This window comes from Mustela nigripes, chromosome 5 (assembly GCF_022355385.1).
Source record: "Mustela nigripes isolate SB6536 chromosome 5, MUSNIG.SB6536, whole genome shotgun sequence".
NCBI classification, from domain to species: domain Eukaryota; kingdom Metazoa; phylum Chordata; class Mammalia; order Carnivora; family Mustelidae; genus Mustela; species Mustela nigripes.
The window spans coordinates 147,520,961-147,545,753 of record NC_081561.1 but is presented as its reverse complement, the minus strand read 5'-3'; the positions used below and the strand labels follow the sequence as shown (position 1 = coordinate 147,545,753).

General features: G+C 52.1%; 1 protein-coding gene across 3 annotated transcripts in view; it reads left to right on the top strand.

Moving 5' to 3' along the window:
- Positions 1 to 24,793, top strand: part of RPS6KA2 (ribosomal protein S6 kinase A2) — a 295,060-nt gene that overhangs the window by 110,851 nt on the left and 159,416 nt on the right. The window lies entirely within an intron of this gene.

Here is a 24,793-nt window from a genome sequence, read left to right as displayed (position 1 = left end):
TCCCGCTCAGAGAGGGGGAGTTCCGACAATGATGGGCTGTAACTGTGCTAACTGATTAATTGCCACTACTATCTGGTGTCCAAGTAACACGAGTATCCCCCGCTGGCTTCTTATCGTCCCTGAGTTTTGATGGTTTCAGGGTGAAGTATCTGTCCCGGGTCAGGACTTACGTGGCGAGGCAGCCGTGGCCCTGGGTTTGGTCTCCCCCACCCCGTCCTCACCCCCCAGCCCCCTCCCGTGGAGCGCGCTTCCTCATACCACTCCGTGTCTCTTTTATCTCTACGAGGACATTTAGGAGGATTTATTTCCTGTAACTTTTCCCCATATTGACTTCAGAGCAGACACACAGCCTCTGAGCTGTCAGCTGGCAGGACCCGACAGAGAACCCGGGGGCTGTGTCACGGGCTCTAACTTTAAGTCGGGCTGAGGTGAGGCCGAGGCAACACCTGTCAGGGTGCCCAGTTTCAGAGCCCTCGGCTCACCTCTGGGCCTGTGGATCTGAACCCAGGTGAGCTCTTGCCCTGCTGGCTTGAGTCTCTGGTGCTGCGGATTCACGGACATGCGACGGGTCGCCCCAGCTCCGCTCTGAGCTTGGGTCTAGGCTGCCCTGTGACAGGCTCCGGCTCTCACCTTGGGCCCCTCCTGGGCCCTCACCCGCTTCCCCCCTCAGCCTGCGGTCTCCATCGGTGTCAGAGCATAGAGGTGAAGGCAGGCCCTGACAAGCTGACCTCAGTCATCCTTGTCGGATCGCGGACGTGGCATCCCGACCCTGGGTGGTGGCCTTTCCTGTCCTGACAACTGGCTGGGCCACCATGAGCAAATCTGAGTGTCGCAGTCGGTGTGGAGGAGGCCGTGCTGGGCGGCTGTGCATCCATTGTCGACACTCCATGGGCTCCAGGCAGGAGTGGGCTCCACTGGCCTTGGATTTCCCTGTTTCGCCATCCAGCGATCACGGTGGTTAATACTTTCCACCCGAGGCAGCTGGGGATGGGTGAGTTACACCTGGTTTTGAATGGAAACAGTTACCAGACACATCCTGCTAAAAATGGTACAAAGAGACCAGAGCCACCGTGACGAGCTGGGGATTGTTCCTTCTCCCTGACTTCTAACAGCCGTGTCACACAATTTCTCAAAAGTGTCATTCTACTTGTCTTAACGGTGTCACACGGTTTGCTCTTCAATGCCCTGATGGAAAGGGCAATGGGGAAATTGCATTTAAGTAACACGTTAGACGCAGTGCGATTGTGGAGAAATTCCTTTCCGTCCTGTCATCTGTAGGAACTGTGATTTGTCACATCTCAAATACAACAAAGAAAATTGTGAATAAAATTCACTATTTGTGTGATATTTGTGTGGCATCATACAAATTTTATTTGTGAATAAAATCCTCTTGGCGTGAGGGTCGCACTCCAAATTAGTATACAGGGGCACACTTTACTCGGGCAATTGAGGTCTTAAAGCATATGTTTATGTTTAAGGAGAGATGAACATTAGAAACTCATTGTCTTAAAGTTGGAGAGTGACTTTATCTCGAGTTTCAGCTTTTCACCCCCGAATTAGCTACCCTTGCATGCATGGGAGATTATCCTAAACACATCAGCATAAAAAGTGAGCATTTACTGTGGTGCCGTGGCTGTGGGTCTGCGTGGCTGGGCGCCCACGGCCCAGGGTCTCTTGCAATGTTGCTTCCCCTGTGAGCTGGGGCTGTGGTCTCACTTGAAGGCTTGACCAGTGGGCACTTGCTTCTCAGTGCATCGATGTGACTGTTCACCAGACTCAGTCCCAGGCCACGTGGCCACTGGCCCTGGTCTTTCTCACTCAGACATTCCAGGCATCTGGCTTCTGCCTCTCCAAGTGGCCCCGCTCTCCTGCGCACTGCCTGCTTCCATCAGGGAGATCCCATTCAGCAGGTGGTGGCTCCTCCCCAGGTATCCCATGGGCTCCTACCATGTCCCAGTGCAGGATTTCTCACCTGTACATCTGGGACCTCTTTGTCACAGCGCTCCAAGGGCCAGAGACCAACCTGTCATTCGTTTCTTCAGGGCCCTGGGGGTTCAGAGTCTTGCAGACACTCACTTTGGGTTGAAACTTGGGCCAGCTTGGAAGAGTGTAGATTATTCGTACCAAGTCCTCTGGGTCTCTTCACCGACATCTTTCGAACTCTCTCATTTGAAATACCTAATCAGGGCTGTGAAAGGCGCGATCTCCCTCAGGAGCCTGTGCTATGCACTCTGCATTCTGGCTACATTCTTTGGCGTGTGGTTCTGCATTTTTAGGACAGCAGAGAATGTGCAATGAGCACTTTTTGCCTGTCCAAGTGGCCCACGGATGTGGGGATTCTGAAAGCTCCGTCTGTAAAGAGCAGCATGTGCCTGTGACACACTTTTTTGCCCAATGAACATGGTATCTGGCCTTTTGTGTCTGATCTGTGGTGTCCGAAGGATTAAAATTTCATAAAAATGCACATACCATCAAAATGTTTCACTGTGCGTATAATATAAATTCAAGGTATGGTTCCACCTGTCTTTAAAAAGCAGGAAAATGAACTATTTTTATAGAGTAAACGTTCATAGTATTTTTTTTTATCCTGACATTAGAAGAAGTTTTAATTGTAGCAAAATACACATAACATGAAAGTTAACCCCCACCCCCACCTGGGGTGGGCTGGTGGACTCAGTCAGAGCTGCGACTCTTGATCTGAGGGTTCTGAGTTCAAGCCCCACACCGGGTGTGTAGCCTACTTAAAAAATTAGCCATCTTCACCATTTTTAGGAGGACAGTGCCGTGGCATTAAGGTCATTCATATTGTTGTACAACAGTCCCCACCACCCGTCTCTACTTCCCTGTGCCCCAGCCCCTGTCACCGACCCTTCTACTTTCTGTCTCCACGAATCTGACAGCTCTGGGAACCTCATATAAGCGGCATCATACAATATTTGTCCTTTTGTGATTGGTTTATGTCACCAAGGACAAAGTCCTCAGGGTCCATCCGTATCATAGCAGGTGTCAGAATTCCCTTCTTTGTTAAGGCTGAGCATGGTCTCTTGTGTTCACAAACCGCATTTTGTTGCACCATTCATCGCTCACATGGGTGGGCCAGCAGCTCTTTGGGACTCTGCTTCCGTTCTGGGGGGCTGTGTATCCAGAAGCAGGATTGCCGGGTCATATGGTACTTCTATGGTGAATTTTTTGAGTAAAGCCGTTCTTTCCACAGCAGCCAGCGCATCCCATTCCCCCAAACAGCACAGGAGCATCTGTTTCTGCACGTCCTCACCTACACTTGCGGTTTGATGTGGTTTTTTTTCCTTCATTACAGACGTCCTAACGGGTATGAGGTGGTGTCTTTTGTAACTTGCATTTGCACGTCCCTGATGATGAGTGACGTGAGCACCTTCCCACATGCTTGCTAGTCATTGTGTATCTTCTGTGGGGAAATTATCCTTCCGTTTTATCAACAAAAACAAAATGTACCAGCATTTGAAAATAGTCCTTTCTAGCATTTCTACAGAACACACAACAGTCACGATTCAGATACCTGACCGGCCAGACCACTTAACTGAGTGGAACATTGTTGACGTTACCAGGAAGGTGGGTGGGCTCGGAAGCCGTCAACAGCTCTTAGAGAGTGCTCCCTCGGCCTGCGTTCTTCGGGGAAGGCGCTCGGTGACGTCTCCACTCTCCGACACACGGGAGAGTAGTCTGAGCTCTTAGGGTCGTGAGCGACCGACCCAGGCGGGCCTGACGAAGCAGGGCTCGAGTCTCAGACGCAGACTGCTGGTGAGGGTTCAGCTTTGTGCTTCCGTCACTTCTGGATCAATCTGCTGGAAGAAAATTGCCTTTCGATAACTTTTCTATTTTGGGACCACTAATCCCTGTTCTTTTCCGATCACAGGCGCGTGGGAGAGGAAGTAGCTGGCGAGCCCTCTTGATGGTTTCCACTTTGGCTTAGTTATAAACGTGCGATTGGGCTCATTATCGTGACGTAAGGCAGACTCTCCGGACGGGGCCGTGAGGTTCTTATCTGCCTCTCTCGCCAGGCCGGCAGGGCAGCGCGAGCTGAGCACGGCCATCGGCTCTCTGCCTACATGGTCCTGCCCCAACGGCCACCGCTTCTCCCTTCCTCGCTCGGCTTCCCTCCTGGGGACTTGGGGGTAGAACACCCAGCTCTTCCCCAAGCAGGATTTGGAACACATTCTGTGGGAAGGACTTTCCCTTCACCTCAGGTTTTGGTTAAGGATCCGCTGCAGCTGGCCTGGTGATCTTAGCCACTAACTTTGTCTTAAAGGAGGATTGTGTCTGCTCTGGCATGTTTCCAATGGAAACACGATGCTTAAAGTCATTTGTGTCTGTGCTTGGTTTCTGTACACCTGGGCTCTTTCCTGTGTGCCTTGAATGATTCTCTGCACAAGTGGGGGCAACCTCGTGGGGTCTGCACAGAAAGGATGGTGAGACTGAGCTTCTGAACTTTTTGCGGGAAGTTTGGTCCAAAAACTGCTGCAATCTGAGCGTACTTTGGGTTTGGTAGTAATGGGCGTAAGAAAAAAGAAAAAGCTCGGGGCGCCTGGGTGGCTCAGTCAGTTAAGCCTCATGATCCCAGGGTCCTGGGATCGAGCCCCACATTGGGCTCTCTGCTTGGCGGGGAGTCTGCTTCTCCCTCTCCCACTCCCCATGCTATGTTCCCTCTCTCACTGTTTCTCTATGTCTAATAAATAAATTAAATCTTTTTTAAAAAAGAAAAGAAAAAGAAAAGGTTCACACACAGTAAAAAGCTTAGCAGTGGTTGTAAAGAGTTTTGAATAAGTTAACCCTTTGCGTTCTTAACGAAATCTAGGGCTGTTCTTCCTAGTACATAACTGAGCGCGCTCCGCAAATCCATCCGCAGCGTGAGTGCCTGACGGCCAGCTCCGGGGGCTCTCCCTCGCCTGGGCTGGCATCTCAGGGGCCATTTCTTGGCAAACTGTGCCCTGCAGATTTTGTCCTGTTTGGACAGCTGTCTCAACAGCCGGGAGATGGCAGCCTGGTCTGATTTAGTGCTGGTCCTTCTGGGCAGAACATAAATGGGTACAGTTTAAGACGTGTAGTGGTTTTCCTTCCTTGAAAGTCCCATAAACAAATGACTGTTTTCAGCATTCTGGTCATTTCCACACTCCCCGTGTTCCTGATGATCTAGTACTCATCTCCGTACTGGAAAAAAATATGTATCTATTTCAAGTACCAACGGGTATACTGAATTTGGTGATACATGCTTCTACCACATTCTTCACGTTTATCCCTCCTGTGCTGGGGGTCAGGCAGCCGGCAGTCGGACAGATTCCAGACTCTGTGGAACGTGACTGGAGCAAGCAGGCTCCACGGGCGTGCTGTCCCATGTGCAGACTGTGGCGGCTTCATGTCCAATGCCGTCCTAAACGACAGACCAGGTACTTCACGCGGGTAGGGGACAGGTGCAGGAGTCCCCCTGGGAGACTCTGGCTGGGCTGGGGCACCAGGGCTGACCTTGTGTGGGGGGCTGCAGGGAAAGGGCAGACGTGGTAGCATGGACAAAGGCCCTGAGGCACGGAGACGGACCCTTGGTGAGGGTAACATTTGTTCCTTCTACCTGCACACAAGGTTTGTGTGGAGGAGGTGGTAGCAAAAACAGAAGCAGAGTGCCAGGTGAATCAACACCCACACATGCCACGGAGGACAACACATGTAAGTCCACGGCCCAGGGACAGGACAGAGGTGGGGTGAGCGGCGTGTTCAGCTTAAGGAGCAAGAAGCCATCGTAGTGTTAGGGAGGAGTGAGTCCAGAGGGCGTGGAATGGATCAGAATCTGAGAAACCGAAGGACCATTTAGGAGCAATGTAAAGATTGTTAATGTTACATTAATAATAGTAATGTATGAGGTATCTTGCTCTCTTGCTTAGGCTTATTAAACCCAGGATTAAAATAGAGCCATTATTCTTTTCTTTCTATATTAATTTTGTTTAATTTTAATTCCAGTACAGGTGGCACAGTGTCCTGTCAGTGTCAGGTGTGCGAGACGGGGACTCCTCACTTCCGTGCGTCCCAGGTGCCCCCCTCACCCCATCACCTGCTCCCCCACCCCCCACCCAGGCCTCTCGTCCCCAGCACTGCGTCCCCTAGACTCAGAGTCTGCCTCTTGGTTTGTTTCTCTCTCTTTTCCTTTGCTCATCTGTTTTCTTTCTTAAACTCCACAAACGAGTGAAATCATATGTATTTGTCTTTCTCTGACTATTTTTAGAATTGTCACTAATTATTATTATTATATTATTATTATTATTATTATTATTATACAATAGAGAGGATTCAGGATAATGCAGTCTAGCTCCATCCCCGTCATTGCAAATGGCCAGATTTCTCTCTTCTTTGTGGCTGGGTAATGGTCCGTCGTGCCCACACCATATCGTCTTTGTCCGTTGGTCAGTTGATGGACACTTGGGCTGCTTCCGTATCTCGGCTGCTGTAGGTAACACTGCTGTAAACATAGGGGTGCATGTCTCCCTTTCACTTAGTGTTTTTGTATTTTGGGGGCAAATACCCAGTTGTAGAGTAACTAGATTGTAGGGCGATTCTATTTTTAACCTGTTGTGGATTCTCTGTACTGTTCTGGAGGGGCCGCACCAGTTTGCAGTCCCACCGATAGTGCAAGGGGCTCCCCTTTCTCCGCATCCTCTCCAACACCTGTTGTTTCTCGGTGGTGTTGATTTTAGCTGTTCTGACGGGCGGGAGGTGTATCTCATTGTGGTTTTGATTTGCAGTCCCCTGATGCCGGCTGATGTTGGGCATCTTGTCATTGGTCTGTCGCCCATTGGTATGCCTTCCTTGGAGGAGGAGGTCTGTTCATGGTCTGCTGGATGTGGAATTCTACAGCTGCATTTGGGGTAACATGGGACAGGCTGGTGAGGTAGGAATGACCCCAGCTGTCCAGAAGAGGAAGTGAATGTTCAGGAAAGTAAAGAGCTTGACCAGATCATGCAGTTGTGTGGCTGAACCAAGACTGGGCCCGGGTAACAGGTTATAATTTGTATTTATTTATGATACTTTCTAGTCCATGTGCCTGCTTTTGACATAGGAAAACCGAAAGATTGACTCTACTGCATTTTGTATGCGGATAGTGGGGATATTGAGAAGAAGGCACAGGCACGCTCTGGACGTCGGCAGGCCTTGGAAAGGTCTCCCGGAAACTGTAGCCACTAATTGTGGATATGAACCCTTGAGCCAGAAGGAACCAGGCTACAGCCTTAAATAAAATACTGAGGCTGGTTGCCCAGACTTGTGGCCATCGCTTCCTCAAAAGGGCGGCCCCAGGAGGGGCCCTTTTGCCCTAACTTCACACTTCGAGCCCAGCTAACCCGCTGTGTGCCGTCTGGGGGTGGGGCGGTGCCGGGATGAACCCGGGGGTCCCCTTGCACACTGTGACCACAGGAGCACCCAGTCCGGCCCGGAGCTCAGAGATCTTGCTGCCCTCCAGAGGCGTGTGGCAGTCACTCCCATGACCTCTTGTGCCTCCTCCAGCCCTGTCGGGTGTAGAGGGAGCACAGCGAGGAGGAGACAAGGACACGTCTGCCTTATGACTGCTCCCTAACAGCGTCCGCACAGCCCACTGAGAAGCAAGTTGGCGGTGGTGACCACGAAAGGAGGCGAATGAGGCACCTGCCGACCAGCAGGATCGTGGCCTTCAAACGGGACGTGTTGTTCCCAGCCTACCCCACATGGGGCTCTAGGCCTGTGGAAACATGGTGGCTTCAAGGACCTTGGAGAAGCCAGGTTCTCCAGAGTGTACAGTGTGGAGATACAGGAATCTGGACAGGAAGAGAGAATCTGGGTTTGGAAGGGCTCCGTGAATGGTAGAGCCGTCGAGATCGAGGGTGGCTCATCCTGGACAGGTGTGGAGAGGAGAGGGGCAGGACCCGATACAGGCTGGTGAGGCTGTGCCCGGGAGAGGGGTGGAGGCAGCCTTCGGGAAGGGACTGTGGGACACAGGTGGTGGTGGGTTCCAGAAGGATTCAGCAGGTAGTTGTGGGGGTTCCCTGCGATGGGGCAGGTGCTCAGAGATGCAGGCTGGGTCAGGGCCGGTGGGGCGTCCTTGGTGGGAGCGGTGAGCCGGGCGGGTGACGACCCAGGCGAGGGTAGCTCCGACGTGGCCACCTGGCATCTTTCTCATCTCTGACGGCGCCCTGTGCCGGATGGTTTTTCCCTAAGGTTCAGCGACCTCCCTGCAGAGCTGCATCTCCTTCTCGGAGGGTCACAGGGTTGCCTGAGCTGAGGAGAGGGCAAGTCTGCCCGTCGCAGCTCAGTCTGAGAGGCTGTAACTCTTCCCTTTCGTGGTCTGGTCTGTCTCCCGTGAGAATAACCTCTGCACCACCATCAGTGGACCTCTCTCTGGTTCTGTGGGATATAATGTACAGTGAATAAACTTGTAACTTTTAATGGAAAAATGGCCAAAATTTTAGCCATTTCATGCAGCCCACTTTAATTCGTTTATTACTGTTATTACTGCTCATGGTTCTTTCCTTATAGCTTTGCAATTCCCATTCTTAAAAAAGGAAACAAAACACAAAATAAAACAAGTGAGTGTGTGTGTTTGCATGTACACCTCAAGGACAGGCTCAACTTCATCTTTTTGACACAGCCCTTAAAATATCTTTCCGTCCTCAGTGCATGTTTTGGTGAGTGGTTCTGAGAACATTTTGTTCCTGAGTGAATGTCCAAACACGGGCCGTGACACGACTGCTTGTGTCTCGTACACTGTGGTTTTTTTTTCCCATTTGTTTGGAGCCCTGGTCCAGCTGTGGGTGCCCTGGGCTTTTTAAGAAGAGGGATGATGCTGTCTCTGCTGACAGGGTTTACTCACAGTGAAGGCCGATGGAGACAAAGACTGAGACCTCACGGTCATGTGTACTGTGGTCTGGGAAGCTGAACCGAACAAGGGAAGACAGATCAGATCAAGGGTGAGAGTGCGGCTGAGGAACGGCTAGTATTGTTTGCGGTATGAAACTAGACACAGAAGTTATTAAGGTTCTAACAAATTCTCTCCATAAACTTAAAGTTTACAAAGCATTTTTTAAAAGGTTCATTTATTTATTTAAGAGAAAGAGAGGGCACGTGACTGGGGGAGGGGCCGAGGGAGGGAGAGATTCTCAGGCTGATGCCCCGCGGAACGCGGAGCCTGACGGGGGCTCCTTCCCGTGGCGCACGAGGTCACGACCGGAGCCCACACCCAGAGTCAGACGCTGAGCCAACTGAGCCACAACGGGTGCCCCCACAAAGCCTTTTCAGCTGCTACTGAACTTTCCAGAAAGCCTGCGGTAGAGGGGATGCTGATTTAAAGGGAATGGAGCTGAGACTTCGCGATTCTAATTAGTTTATGCAGAATTCCTCGGCTAATAGACACCCATGCAGAGCTTAAACTCGGGCCTCGGTGTCAGAGCTTGGCGGTTTCCCTGACACTGGATCCGTCCGTTCGGCAGTGAACGAGCCCGGTGCCCACACCTGTCTGCAGGTGCTGGTGCCACGGCCCTGCTCCCTGCGCGCTGTCCGCAGGGCCCTCCCTCCCCCTCCCTCCCCCTCCCCTCCAGGCCCTTCGGGGAGTGGGGAGACCCTCCAGCACCTGCTTCTCCTCAAGGCGCTGTTCCAGGTTCTTTGAGGGATGGGGGAATAATTATTCTGGCCATCTGATGGGCACATTGCAGAAAATAAGATACTCCTTTCGAGTACAGGCAACACCAAGCATCCAAAGACGGGAAGACCCCTTGAATGCCCCCCAACAGGTTCTTCGGTGCCTCCCCGGTGAGCCCGTCGGCCGCGGTGACAAAGCCACCTCAGAAGGGAAACGCCATGTTCGTGCTCCCGGGTGTGATGTTCGGGTTCCGGGGGGCGAGGTGAGCCGCCGCCGCAGCACCAGATCCCGCTTCCTCCTCCCTCCCGGAGCTGTCTTTTCGCCTGGTGCCTGCTGGTGCCATATGGGGGCAGAGCTGCCCTTAGCCCCCCGTCCAGAGTAGGGAGCAGGAGGGTTGTGCGTGGGTGCTTGTCTCAGCTCAGATCCCCGGGGACGGAGCAGGAGGGACACCTCAGCTCGGGTTGCTGTTGTCCTTTCCATCTGCTTGGGCTGCCATGACTCCGCACCCCGGGCTGCGGGTAAGACGGGGTTTGTCATCTCCGAGGCCTGGAGGCCGGGAGTCCAAGGTCAGGGTGTGGGCAGGTTCGGGGTCTCCTGACGTCTCTCTTGTCAGCTGCAGACAGCCGTCTCCCGGCCTCCCGGCGTTCCTCTGCGCACACGCACCCCTGTGTCTCTCTGTGTCCAAACACGCCCTTCTTGTAAAGACACCATCAGACTGCATCAGGGCCCACCCCAACCCCTCATTTTAACTTAATTCCCTTTTTGAAGGCCCTGTCTCCAAACACAGTTACATTCTGAAGTCCTGGGAATTGGGGCTTTAATGCATGAGTTTGAAAGTTAGGCACGAGTAAGCCCCTCCTGTTAGCTGGGGTTCGTGAGCTGTGATGAAACACTACAGTAGTGATCTCAATCACAGAGTCCAGATACGTTCCGCTCAAGCGGATTTACAGGCCCCTGAACACAGCGTCTGATTCTGTTCCTACGCGCTAAATTATGTCACTGTGCTAAGCTTATTTTTAAGTCTGGCTCCACATGTACACGAGTACAGTGAGCCGGGAAGGCGCAGATGGTTGTCTGTTGGGACGGGCTGGTTCCAGGTGAGACGCTTCCCCACGGTGGTGCTCACATCACCGAATCCGTCTGCTCTCACGTAGTTCATTTCCCATCTCTTTTCCTAGTCCTACCTCCCGCCGCTGGCCCTGACGGGGGTGGATAAATAAGTGATCCGCGTCCGCTGAGTCCTTCGAGACCGGAAAGTGTGGCCGCTGCGTGGGGGTCGGGCCCGCAGAGGGAGCGGTTCTTACGTCCCCGAACACGTGGGTGACACGTGGGTGATTTGGGGTCTGGTGAGTCCCCAGGCCTCCTGTGCCCACCGTCTCTTGCCGTCCCTACATATGTGTCCCTTGCCTGCCAACCGAGAGCTAAATTGTCTTAGCGAATAAGCTGTCACCTCCCGATTACAGCCAATTCTTGGAAAAGCAATACCCCAGGAAGAGGAGGGCCAGAGAATCAAACCCGAACAGGGCAGGGAATTCTACACCTATGATGATCGTGGAAGAGGAAAGTGTAATTGGACAAAATCGAAGACCCTTTCTGATTTTAAGATGTTAAATAGTTGAGAATAAAGAGCTATTCGTGAGATGGTAAAGAAAGCCTGTCTTCACTCACTTGACGCAGCCCTATTAATTCAGGAATGAAGCAAGGGTTCCCATAAGGGCTATTGAGAAATTTGTTTTATTGAATTACTAAGCAGGAGAACAACAGGCTGAACTTGCTCTTCAAGACTTGGTGTGCTCTAACAGAATCATCAAAGTTGGGGGACAAGTGCACGATTCAATAAACCACGTTGGAAAATTGAGTATAGGTAAAGAAGACCCTCTCTTTATATTGTGCTTCAAAACAAGCTCCAGAGAGAAATGTTAAATAAAGGTAACTGAATCATAAAGTAAGGAAAGAAACTATGATTGAATGTTTAATTGATCTCAGAATGGGTAAGCACTTTCTAAATAGACATGACAAGAAAGAAAAATCTCACAAAAATACATCATCTGATCTGACTTACTAAAATATTGAAAACTGTTTCTATGTCAAAATTTGTAAATAAAATGATAAGACAATAGACTGAGAAATATATATACATAAACTTTGATCAGGGGTTAATTCCTTAATAGGTAAAGAACTCTTCAAAAACAATAAGGAACATATAACTCTCTAATAGAAAAGAATTGGCAAAGGACATTCATGTATTTACAAAATAGAAAAATAAGGGCGCCTGGGTGGCTCAGTGGGTTAAAGACTCTGCCTTAGGCTCAGGTCATGACCTCAGGGTCCTGGGATGGAGCCCCGCATCGGGCTCTCTGCTCAGCGGGGAGCCTGCTTCCTCCTCTCTCTCTGCCTGCCTCTCTGCCTACTTGTGATCTCTGTCTGTCAAATAAATAAATAAATAAAATCTTTTAAAAAATAGAAAAATAATATAAACAGCCACCAAATATTTTTAAACAGTACTTGAATGAATGCAAATTGATTGAGGAAACAACTTTTGACCATGCAAGTTGGCAATTTTTTAAGTGTAACAGTCAGTACTAGTAGGTGCTTTAAACTTGCTGGGGGAGTGTGAACTGATCCAAGTTTTTGGAAAACAACTTAACATATGTATATTAACCTCAAAGTTTTTGTGACTTTTAACTTGGTATTTTGTTTCTATGGAATTAATAAGACATTAATTAGTGACTTATGTCCAAGAACACTCTTTGCTGTATGATTTTTTTACTTAAAAAATCTAGCAATGGGGGAATGGCCAGAGCGCATGACCCTACATAGACAGGAGATTACGCAACCATCAGAAGTTCGCAGAGACGCCCATTCTGCAAGGTTAACTGAACACGTGAGGCTTAAAAACACTGAGTACCGTGAAGTCTCGGCTCGCTGGTGTTCCGTTCCTCTCATGGCACTCGGGTTATTTTTGTGGTACTTACCCTTTTTGTGAGGAAACCGTTAATTGTGGAAATGGTTTTTGTTTATGTTTATGTTTCTCCAAATAGAATTTATGCTCATGAGGTAGGAATTGTGTTTATCCTGTCGGCCTCTGAACCCCCAATAAGGATATAAGGACATTCCTGCTGTGTGAGTGGCGTGTCAGGAGGGCATTAAAATATTTTTTCAATAATCTCTAACTCTCTCTCTCTCTCCCTCCCTGCCTCCTCCTCTCTCTCCCTTCCGCTGTCCCTCCTGCTCTCTGTCTCTCTGTCACCCACACGCACGCCCTCAGAAAGAGAGTGAGATGCAGGTAGACTCGTAGGAATGCACTGGAAGAGATTAGGTCAAAGTAATAGCACTGGTTATATAGGAGTCTTCATTTATAGAGAATGACATGATGTTCCCATGCAGTTTATGGAACAACTGCCCACCGTAAGCGCTGTAAGGAAGAGAAAGCAGACTCGAAAGTCTTCCGTTTGCTTAGTGGGAACTGTTCATGCCTTACGCTTAGCTAATTAATTTGTAAATATTCCTTATTTCCATTGATTCTTTTGGTTCTCCCAGTAAGACATCTTCCCACTAAAGGGCTGGGGTCCAGGATGTACGGTCCCTGGTCACGTGGTTAGTGCTGGAGCCGGTGGGCAATGGGCCTGGGGCTGGAGTGTGAGGACCCCCTGCCTGGACCACCTCTGGGGCCAGCAGCTCTGAGCATACCCCTCCTCATGCCTGAAGGGTTACTGCCCCTGCACAGAGTGGAACTTTAATAAAATCCATGTTTATGGGGGCTTCTGGGTGGCTCAGTGGGTTAAAGCCTCTGCCTTCAGCTCAGGTCATGATCTCAGGGTCCTGGGATCGAGCCCCGCATTGGACTCTCTGATCGGCAGGGAGCCTGCTTCCTCCGTCTCTCTCTCTGCCTGCCTCTCTGCCTACTTGTGATCTCTCTCTGTCAGATGAATAAGCAAAAAAGAATCCATGTTTATGGTCCAATCCCTGCTTAGGAAAGAAGAAAACAAAATTTGGAATCAAGTAGTTGTTTTCCAGGGTAGAAAAGAAAAAGAAAGCTGTCACCCCTGAAGCTCTTGTGATCTGTCCTACAGATGCCGTGGAGCAGAGGGGGCAGCACCCCGAGGACAGAGCGTCCCCTGTGTCGTCACCCCCAGTCCTCCCGGGACGGAGCAGAGGCCGCCGGGAGCAGCTGGGAGAGATTTCTGGTGCAATTAGTTTCGTCAGCCTGTGTTTAAATGAAAGACTTACTGAGTGATCCTACATAATTTTAATTTTGGTTTTTAATTCATCGAGCTGACTGAGGGAAATGGCACTTTGTGTCTGTCATATCGTTAGCCCATTTGACTTGTTTTTCTTCCTGCCTCATTAGTGCTTCACTGGGGACATCTGTCCAACTTGTACTTGAGCTAATGACGCCGCGGTCCCCGTGTAAGTGCCAGGAAAGGCCTTTGGTGGGGGCACGTGCTTCACCCTCCCACGTAGGGGGCGAGGCAGGGAGCAGATGAGTCATGCGAAGGGAGGCAGCGGGCTGGGGGAGCGGAGGGAGTTCTGGGAGGGACGTGGAAACTTCTAGTACTCGCCAAAGGGGAGCCTTTGGGCATCTTTCTCAGTCCAGTGTCGGGGCTGTGAGGTAGGGATACAGGCGTGTTGCTGACACGTGTGTCTTGTGCACAGCGGCTGAGGGAACAGATGTTTGTGTGACTGACCCTGCTTGCCACCAGCTTATTTCCAAGGTCATGGGAAGGTCGTGGTAGTTCAAAGTTTGTCCATTGAGCTCCCCTGAGGACAAGTTCCAGCCCCAGTTTTGACTCCAGCACCTTCTCGAATGGCGTGGAGGGACCAGGAAGGATCTTAGGGTCTTGGGTTGCTCGGGAGCAGGTATTTCCGCAAGTTCCCTTGAGGCAGGCAAAGGCCAGAGCTGCCCCCAGAAAGCTGCTGCCCGCGTTGATCTGCTGGGCCACCGGGGAATCCGCTGTGTGGGACTTCTTGTTCCTGGCCTGCGCCACTCCCGGGGCATTGGAGGGTCCTGCCGTGGTTTGGGGCGGGGGGGCAGCCCAGCCTGGTGACAGCTGCAGCAGCATGGCCGCTGAGTCTGAAGAACCTTCAGCATGTAATTTCGAGGTTCCTTCCGACCCATGGATACCAACCAGCCCCGGCCGCCTGCCGGTCGCAGAGTCTACACAGACGGCAGGTGCAGCGCGCCGCCCTCCCCATCACTCATCGGCGGTGCCCACGAGGTCAGCTGGATGTGTCCCCTGACCCCTCTCCCTGTGGTGGACAAGATCTCATGAGGCCAAGACCAGTGGGCCTTCAGCTCTGGCTCTTTGTCTTTGCTTCTTGACATCGGTGTGCCCATCGCTGCCTCTGTCAGGAACCGCTCGGCTCTGCTGCTTCCTGTCCTCAGGGTCATTTGCTGGAAACCCTGTAGGTCCTGCTGGCAGCTCCCAAAGCTTTGTGCTCATCTTACGCGAACAGGATCGATCGCTGGGCGTGTCTGAGCCTCCCAGATGGCATTGTTTGCTGAACTCACATGTTTTAGTGTGGAAATGTCAGTTTCTCTCCTAGTATCTCAAGTTTCTCTGAGGATTTTTTTTTAATAAAGATTTTTTATTTATTTGAGGCAGAGAGAGAGAGAGTGAGCCAGAGAGCGTGCACACAAGCAAGGGGGAGGGGCAGCAGAGGGAGAGGGAGTCACAGATTTCCAGCTGAGCAGAGAGCCTGATATGGGACTGGATCCCAGGATCCTGAGATCATGACCTGACCTGAAGGCAAACGCTTAACCAGCTGAGCCACCCAGGTGCTCTGGTTTTTTGTGGGGTTTTTTGTTTGTTTTTGTAAGAAAATCAGCAATAATGGGACAGTTAAGTCCCATCTAACATTTCCATAGCATGAGGGCACTTGTGCTGTTATCCTGCTCTGCTCCTTGGTGTGTGAGTTTCCAGCAGACCTGGTACCCTGCCTGTGCAGTGAGATTTGTACCCGTGATGCTCTTCAGGATTTCCCCGCGGGCTGCTGGGGCCCGGGCCCAATGACACCCCTGTGCTGGTCACACAGGCGGTGACTTACAGCCTCGGGCCTGGTCTTAGTGGTCCCAGAGCCCCAGAACAGAGTCACTGTCCTTTCCTGGTTTTCGCAGGCAGACAAGGTCTCATAAAATCCAAACGCTGGCACGGGTGGCTGTGAGCATGGAGTCCACATGACCAGGCTATTCACCTGCACCGTCGCATACCCGATCCGCGGCGCTGGGATCCTCTTGGGAATGGAGAGGTTCTGGAATGTTCCGGCCTCTCCGCCACCATGTGCGTCACAGCGTTCTGGCCTCATGCTTCAGGGGCTGTTCTCCTCCCAGACTAAGTCCAGAGTCCTTCAAATCAGAAACCACATTTATTGTCCTTCGATCTCGCCGGAGCACAGACCCAGCGCGTGGGCAGTGGAGGAAGCATGACGGGGGTTTATCGATCTGCTCTGTTTCGTGCCAGTCAATACACATTTGCTAGGTTCACCCTGCTGGCAAGGGCTCTGTCTCAGGCAGCTTTTCGCCACTCGTACAAGAAGCACATCGCATGGGGGACCGTTTGCGTCTGAGTCACAGGGCGACGGAAGACAGGACAGGGTGCGCCCCCGGTGTGTGTGGGAGGCAGTCCCCGCTGCAAGCGGGGCGGGCGCAGGACTTTCCTCCTTATCTGAAATGTTTGTAGACATGAAGGTGCCCAAAGTGCTCCTCTACAGCTTAACAAGTAGTAACAAGACAGACAACTAGGGAACCCTTCTGGGGCCAAGAAACAGACACCCTGGGGCGCCTGGGTGGCTCAGTGGGTTGAGCCGCTGCCTTCGGCTCAGGTCATGATCTCAGGGTCCTGGGATCGAGTCCCGCATCGGGCTCTCTGCTCAGCGGGGAGCCTGCTTCCCTCTCTCTCTCTGCCTGCCTCTCTGCCTACTTGTGATCTCTCTCTGTCAAATAAATAAATAAAATCTTAAAAAAAAAAAAAAAAAAGAAAGAAAGAAACAGACACGCTGAGGTCACTGTCACTCTGGCTCTCCTCACACAGTTTTGCCCGCACAGGGCTTCCCGAGCAAGGGGTGTGTTTTCTGAGTTTGTGATCCCCCCGCGTGCTTTCGTCTGCATCTGTCTTTTGCTCATCCCACGTTTGGGAGGGTCGCTGTGGTGCCGGGGGCCGCTAAGGCTCGCCTGTCTCGGTGCTCAAGAGCGCTCCCTTCACGCGTGTGCCCCTCGCGCCCCGTGCCCCCATCTTGGCACCAGGCAGCTTGCTTCCAGCTCGAGGCAGTCTGTCAGGCACGATCCTGAGAGCTCGCGTGCCCTTTTCTGCCTGGCACCAGCAGTACGTCGTCCTGAACCCCAGGCCGGCACCCCACCCTCTCCTGATGGGGGCTTCCCGTTTTCCAAACTGGTGGCGCCGTTCCCCTTCCCGCCAGCCAGGCACCGGGGCGCTCGCTGCTCCGCACGCTGGCCCATCATTATCAACCAGCAGGACTTCACTCGCCGTGTGGAATCTGGGGCCGTAACAAGAAAGGAATATGGATCTTAGTTCTTTTGGAGAGTTTTGATTTTTTTTATTTGCATCTTATGCGTAATAACAGGTAGACTCTTGCCCAACCTCCAGCCACCACCCCCCCGCCAGCCTCAGCTGTAGGGCACACGGCTCCCAGCCATGGCCGACGTGGACCCCTCCGGCAGGTCCGCGTGGCTCCGCTCCGCTGGGGGGTTATGCGGTCTACAGGAGTCAGCTGTGCTGGTTTTCTGTCCTGCCGGTGCTGCCATGTGCATGTGGCATCATTTACCACCGACTCTGGGGGCCGACGCTGTCGCTGAAGTCCGAATTGCTGACTATGACACAGTGATGGCGTGTCATAGTCAGTGGACCATGTGTTTTCTTTTTGGGGCCTTATAATGGTTCGCCTTGCAGGCAGCATTCCCTGAGACACAAGGGATGGGAAACTACCATAAACAGATGAACTTTCAGCTAGAAAAAAAGAAAATTGCTACAGAAGATAAGTGGAATACTTGGGAAATGTCTGAACACAATTGAGAACAAGGTTGGGTGAAATCATTGTGAACATTTGGGGGTGTAATTGTCCAGGAGGACTTGGCTCTCTGGGCACTTTGCAAAGTGAATCTGAGTTCTCCCCCAGTCCAGTACCTTGAGAATCGCAGTGGGGATGTGAGTGCTGGGAAGGATTAGAGACCACTTGGCCGGGTCCTGTCTCTCCCCTTCCTAAGGGGATGCGCCTCTTCTCACGAGTCAGTACCATCGGAGATGGAGCGCATCTTAGATGAGAGAAGGGTAGTGTTCTACAGTGGGGCGAGTTCTCACTTCCCCACTAAATACATGTGGTCCTGCTTCACCTACGACCCTCAGGAAAGACGCACTGGACATGAAGCTCGCGTCGCAGATTGCCAAGGAGAGCGGCGCCGTGAGTCTGCTGGTCAGCGACTCCGAGGTCCCCAGGAACTCTCGGAGCCCTTGCTAGGAGATGCAATTAATTCATTATTACTTACATCAGTTTGAGTCACTTGCAGCTGAAAATACCTTCATACAGCCCAGTAGGGGAGCCACGGTTTAACCAAAGAAGAAAGTGGACTCCCGTTCAGAGAAGCCCTTGGCCCTGGCCAAAACGATTGGCAAAGTAAATACATATTTATGTGTTTTAAGTTAAAGTATGGTATTTTGGGGAATTGACCTCTGTTTTCTCATGATTTCCTGACTCACTGCTGGCAGCAACAGGCCAGGAGGAGAAGGCCCCCCAACAGCCGGTGAGGGAGCGAGCAGGTGGGGCGGCATGAGGAACATGCGGGCGAACTCGGATGGGGAGCGCTGCCCGCACAGGGCCAGGCGTCCTTCCGGGGTGCAGACACAGGGTGCCCGGGACCCCCAGGAAGCCAAAAAACTTTCAAGCTCTACTTTGGAAGCATGAGCACACCCTCTCAGACATTTGGCCACAGACTCTGTGGTCAAAATGGTCTCACATTCAGAGATGCAAGGGGTCGCTGAATTGGAAGGTACTTGAGATGTGTGACAACATTGTTGCAAGTGTGACAACATTGTTGCAAGTGTGACAATATTGTGTGACAACATTGTTGCAACTTCCACTGCATCCCTGGTCCCTGCTTTGCTGCCTGAGCTCCCATGGCATTCCTGGTTCTGCCCTTTCTTGCCTCTGGATGGCACCAAACAGCGGAACTCCCCTTGGTGATGGAGATGCTCTGTGTCTGTGGCTTCGGGAAGCGTGGTGGTGTGACTGAGGAATTACATTGAGGGTCTTTACTACATTGTGGGTCTTTTTTACTTTTTATTTTGGAGTATTTCTAGATTTACAGGGAAGTTGCCAAGAAAGCAGAGAGGTCCCCGCATGGCCTTCACCCAGTTTCCCTATCTTGTTCTGCCGTGGTGCATTTATCCAACCCAAGACACCAGCACTGGTGTGCGATTAACCAAAACTGCAGGCTTGATTTGAATTTTACCACGTATTCCTCTACTGGAACTAACTTTTACATCTTATTTAATTTTAGTGCATTTAAATTTAAGGAGCCTCATGTGGCAGATCGTTCCTAATTGAATGGCTCAGCCGTAGACAATTTTCACAATTATGAGCCAATGGTCCTTTGGGAACTACGGCCAGGGCTGCGCCTCCCCAGCTCAGGGCCTGCCCACAGCTCCCCCTTCCCTCAGAGTCGAAGCCCAGCCTGCTGCTCCGGCCCAGAAGGTCCCTGCGCTCTCCGTCCTCACCTCCCAGGACTCCCCACTCCTGCTCACCCCATGCAGCACTGGCCAGTTGGCATAGAAGGAGAGCAGCTGCAGATGGTCTGGTTAGCACCAGCCAGAGAAAGACAGTCTTTCTTAGCAACGCGGGGCGAGCGCATGGCATAAAGGGGAGCCGGGGTCTGGAGGCAGAACAGCTTGGTCAACGCATGTCTTCGGCAGATAAGTACCAAAGGCCAGCCGCACACCGGCCTGTGTCTATAGGGAGCTTCCTGTCTAAGAGGAAGGACCAGAAAATGAAGAAGTAAGCCAAGAGGCATATTGTATGTCAGGTGTTGAGAAGAAAGAGGAAGAAGCATAGAGAAGAGGTGATGGCATGTTATGTGCAGAGTCACTCAGATCCCAGCGTCACTGCTTTGCAGCTGGCACCTTGGCACCAGGAACTAGGTTGGCTGAGCCTCTGCATCTTCCTCCGGAGAATGGGGACCTGCGTTCTGCTACAGTCCCAGTTCTGAGGATTTGGGGGAATAGACAGAATGCCTGTACGGGCAGGCTTCCGAGGAACACTGGGGTCTTCTCATTGTCCCATGGGTCTGACCTCTGGCTGTGGGACCGGGAAGAGGGCGCATGTACTCAGGTTTGGTCATCCGTGAGAACATCCAGCTGAGCTGAGGGGAAGCTGGAAAATGCACCTGTAGGACGAGGGGAGACCGTCATCCGCAGGAAACCGCATCTTCACACCTGAACTGGTCGGCTGCACCCAGAACGCAGCCAAAAGCGTCCTCTGTCCTGTTTTTTCGGGGGATTTGATGAATAATATGGAGAGAAGCAAAAAAATAAAGAAATTGTTTAATATTTCTCCTGCAAGGTGGTGCGGCCACTGAGGGAAAGTCTGGGCACAGGCTACACACCTGATCTGCATGGCAGGCCTCAAAGTGCTGATGGGAAAGGTCGTCTGCACCACGGGGTCTCTGGACAGAGGCCGAAAGCCCCGGGATGGTGTGCGTCGGCGATCCAGGCGCCCTGAGACAGCACGGGGCAGAGTGCTTGGCCCGCCTGTGGAGTCTGGTTCCTGAATGCACGTCAGCTGAACCTTTACTGGCGGAGGAACAAGCAGACATGTCCAGGCGGTGGAACAGCTACGGGACCACCCTCGCCTCTGTTCTCCCTTCAGGAGCGTGAATGTGGCAAACGCAGTAACGGGGCTGGTTCGTCAGAGAACCCCACCCAGACGCGGCAACGGGCTGCAGCCCTTGATCCAGGACTGGACTGTGAATTGGGCAAAATAAACCATTTAAAAGATATGGGGGGGGGGATTGTAAAACAGACCCCAAATTCAATAATATGATATACACGCTGAATCCCTGGCTGCGTTCATGACTGTGGTTGCCGAGAAGTGTGCTTTGTTGCGGGGGGGGGGCGGCGCATGCAGAAGCATTTTGGGGGTGAAGTATCAGGACACTTACAATTTTGCTTTCAAAATCACCTAACAAAACGCAGTGAGCTTTGGGGGTTACATGCAATGGACGAATCACTAGGTTCTACCCCGGAAACTAATAATACACTGTATGTTAACTAAATTGAAGTTAGATAAAAAATTTAAAAAATAATAAAACAACAAAAACTCAAATAAACACACACACACACACCCCCGTACGGGGATGTCGTGTGCATCTGAATGTGAATGAGCAAGAAGCAGAAAGCAGATATGGCCACGTGCTGAGCTGCTCTTTGGCCTTTCTCAAGGTTTTAAGTTGTTAAAAATGAAAAGTGGGGGAAAAATACAATGTCAGTGGATGGGCCATGAAAGGAAAAAGAAGCATTCTGATGAAGATGTCCTAAAACTCGTGTTGCCAGGGCAAATGAGTACCTTTCTCAGTTGTGGGCGTCCCCTTTTTTGGGCCTGAGCTCCCTCACCCCACAGCCGAGGGGGAGGGTCACCTTTGTGGGTCTGCAGAGTCTCTGACACCTTATCCAAGTCACAGGCAACCCAATGGAAAGCAGAAGGGGGTACGGAGCATCCCTGAGCTACCGAGAGCCGCAACGGCTCACAGCTGGTTGTTGCCGAGGTGGCCCCCCACTCCCGTGTCTGCCCTGTCACTTTAGGTGACACAGAAAGGAGATGCCATGTGGATGAAGGAGCTCAATCAGGAAACGTTCTGATGGACCCTATTTGACAGATTCAGGGTAATGTCCTCTTAAGAAAATAAAATTCTTCAATCAGAACATGTTGGGAACCATCTGTCAGATCATCCAGCAAAACACGCTGACATCCTTCAGGATGAAAGGCTCAGAGTGGGGGGCTGCCCCCGGTCAGAAAGCCACCTGGCGCAGAGACAGCCTCCCCACCGCATGCTCCCCTCTGCCTCTGCGCCTGCACCTGCTCCTGTGCCTGCACCCACACCTGCTCCCGTGCCTGTTCCCACTTCCCGCACCTGCTCCTGCTCCCATCCTCTGCGGCCACACTTGCTCCCACACCTGTTCCCGTGACTGTTCCTACTCCTGCCCCCACACCCGCTCCTGCATCTGTTCCCACCTCCTGCACCTGCTCCGATGCCTGCTTCCACGTCACTCCTACTCCTGCCCCCACACCGGCTCCCCTGCCTGTTCCCACCTCCTACGCTCACACCCATTCCTACACCTGCTCCCACCTCCTGCACCTGCTCCTGCACCCACACCTGTTCCTGCACCTGTTCTCATCTTCTGCACCTGCCCCTGTGCCTGCTCCCACACCTGCTTCTGCCCCCACACCTGCTCCCATGCCTGTTCCTACTCCTGCACCTGCTCCCGCCCCATGCCTGTTCCTGCACCTGCTCCTACCTGCTACGCCTGCGCCAAGTCCTGCTGCCAGTCCTGGAGCGCGCAGAGCAGACTGCACCCTTTCTGAGTGAACATAGTGAGTGGTGGCTGGTCTCATGTCCAAGTACGTGTCCAACCCTCAGTGCAGAGCGTCGTGATGGTCTCTGTGGTAGGTCTGTAATATCGCTGCTGAAGGGAGTCTCGTTTGGGAGGAGTCAACTGTGGCACTGGGAACAGTCTTTGGAATTAGCTCTCGCTCTCTTTCCTTCCGGGAGTTCAGAGGCAAGCACTTGTGAAGTGGGGATACTGAGAGTCTTTTGCTGTGAAGCGTGGGCACGTGCCTTTGAACACGTAACCGGTGTGGCTGGGGAATCACTCCGTTTAGATAGAAGCACAGCCTGCTGTTGGCTCTTGGTGTCTCCCCCAGTTCCGCCGGAGGGAGGTGCTTTCCCTGCAGGGGTCTGCTCAGCTTGGCGGCCAGCGCTGGGGCAGAGGTCTCTGTGAGACAGACTGAGAATATCCCTGATGTCTGCAAAGCCTTATAGTGAACAACAGTAAGCACTTGAGGACATCTGCTCTAAGCATAGGTATTAATGACCATGTTTATTCGAGTTTGTGAAACAAGTGTCCCCTGGGTCATGTCGCCTTTCCCATTCATTTCTCTTCTTACGGCAACCAGTGAGCCTGAGTCGGTGCGGATGGTGACTGTCCCCCTCAGGGGTCACGTCTTTCTTTTGTCCATCCATGTAGTTTGTAAAATGAACCAACAGTCACAGTTAAAATGCTCTTAGGGGTTTTCTTCAAGTCACACAAACCCTGTGCAAGGCTTGGGCTGCTCTGTCCTCCGTACTTCGGGTTACTAAGGAGAAATCCAGGGAAACACTCACTCCTTTCTGCTGATCTGGGAGAGGCTCACCAGCCCTTCTCAGTGCCGACGACAGTGCGGGTTCTGTCTTCTCATGCCTGATCGAGAACAGTGGGGCCAGACCCGACAGGAGTTCACACCGAGATGGAGCCTGACGAGCCTCCAGGGGTTGTTTACCTCCTGACAAAGGACATGGGACAAAAAAGTGAAATAATGAACAACAGAGTGGCAAGTTCAGAGGTTCAGACCCTCTGCAGCCCGGTTAGGGGCCAAATCCGGCCAGTGTGGAACCCAACGTGATGGAGGCAGCCCGAGGGGTTGGAGCAGCCAGGCAAGGCGGGCACTGTGGGCTTCCCTGTGTGGTCTTGGCCATGGGAGTTTGAGTTCAGGGCTTGCCTGTTCGATGGAGGTGAGGTTCCCTTATTCTCGTGGTCAAGGCCGGGCGTGAAGAGCCCAGTGCAGCTCACAGCAGGGCCGCTGGGGATTACGGAGATGCTGGGTGTCCTCTGACACCGGGAACCCCAGCACGTGGCTCTAGGACTTCTTCAGGGAGGTGTCATGGAGCATCTGATCGTCTCACCCTCTGCCAAGCGTGAGTTGTCTCTCCACATCATAAAGAAGCTTGTTGCAAACAAGACAGAAAACAACTTGGTTAAGTCAAGAAATGGTGTCAGATTCAAGTCTGAGTCCCCTGAAAGCGACCCCCACGAGCCTTCTGCTGAGTTCTGCAGAGGCAACACCGGGGAATGATCCAGCTCTGGATGCGGGGCCCTGCAAGGAAAGCAGCCTCCTCTCTTTTCCATCGAACACTATGTTTCCAACTGTCTTTTCGGTAAACCACATGATGTAAATATCCCAAGAAGATAATGTGTTACAAGTGGGAAAGAAAATCGGAATAAAGATGCACAGGGAATAAGTTCCTGGTGAGATTTTTTTTAAAGTAGCAGATAGAACCGAGAGGATGTCCTACCCCAGAATGGCCTTTGCCACGTGTGATCTGTTTTTCTTCTGCGACCAACCCTCCCTCCAAAACCCCAGCCCTCCGACTTCTCCTCTCTGCGGAGCAGAGGCGTTCATGGAACAGTCCTCTTACTGAGTCTCTCTTCTAACATTCTTTAACATTCTTACATTTGTTTAGCATTCGGGGTTTTGAACACCCAACAGCGGGAAAGGACAAAGAAATGTCCAGGACACAGCAGTAGCGGGAACCCGTGCGGACAGGCTGCGCCTTGTGCCCCTGAATCCTGAGGGCCTTCGCCATTGGTCATCTGCCTCCGGGGGGTGTGGAGTGAGGGACGGGCTGATCTGGGCTGTCGTGGGGGCATCCCAAAAAACCACGAGCTACAATGGACACACGGGTCCCTTGGAAGCTGTATTTCAGGATGGACCCGGGAGAAAGCACTGAGGAGTTATTAAAGCCAAGAGTCCAGCAGCCTGTTGCAGGCGACCCCGTGAGAGCCGCACATCGCAGTAAGTCGTCACCGTTAGCTCGTCAGACGTGCTGTTTGAGAACCTGCATAGAGGTTGTCGCCCGCTCCACGAACCCTCAGTGAGATTAGTAACGGCGGCTGTAACTTCGGATCACTGTCACCAGTGTTCAAAGTGACAGCAGAAAGTGCCTCAGGGAAATTCTTTTCTCTGTTTCTTAAGATGAAAGCCTCCCCGGCTTTCCTTGGGTTTCCTTTGTCCTTCCGTGAAGAACTGTCTGCCGTGGACACCGTGTTCGGCTGAGCAAGAGGATGGCCTCGTGAATATCACAATCCTTTGCAAAGTTCGGAAATATGTAAGAAGTGAATCAGCTGC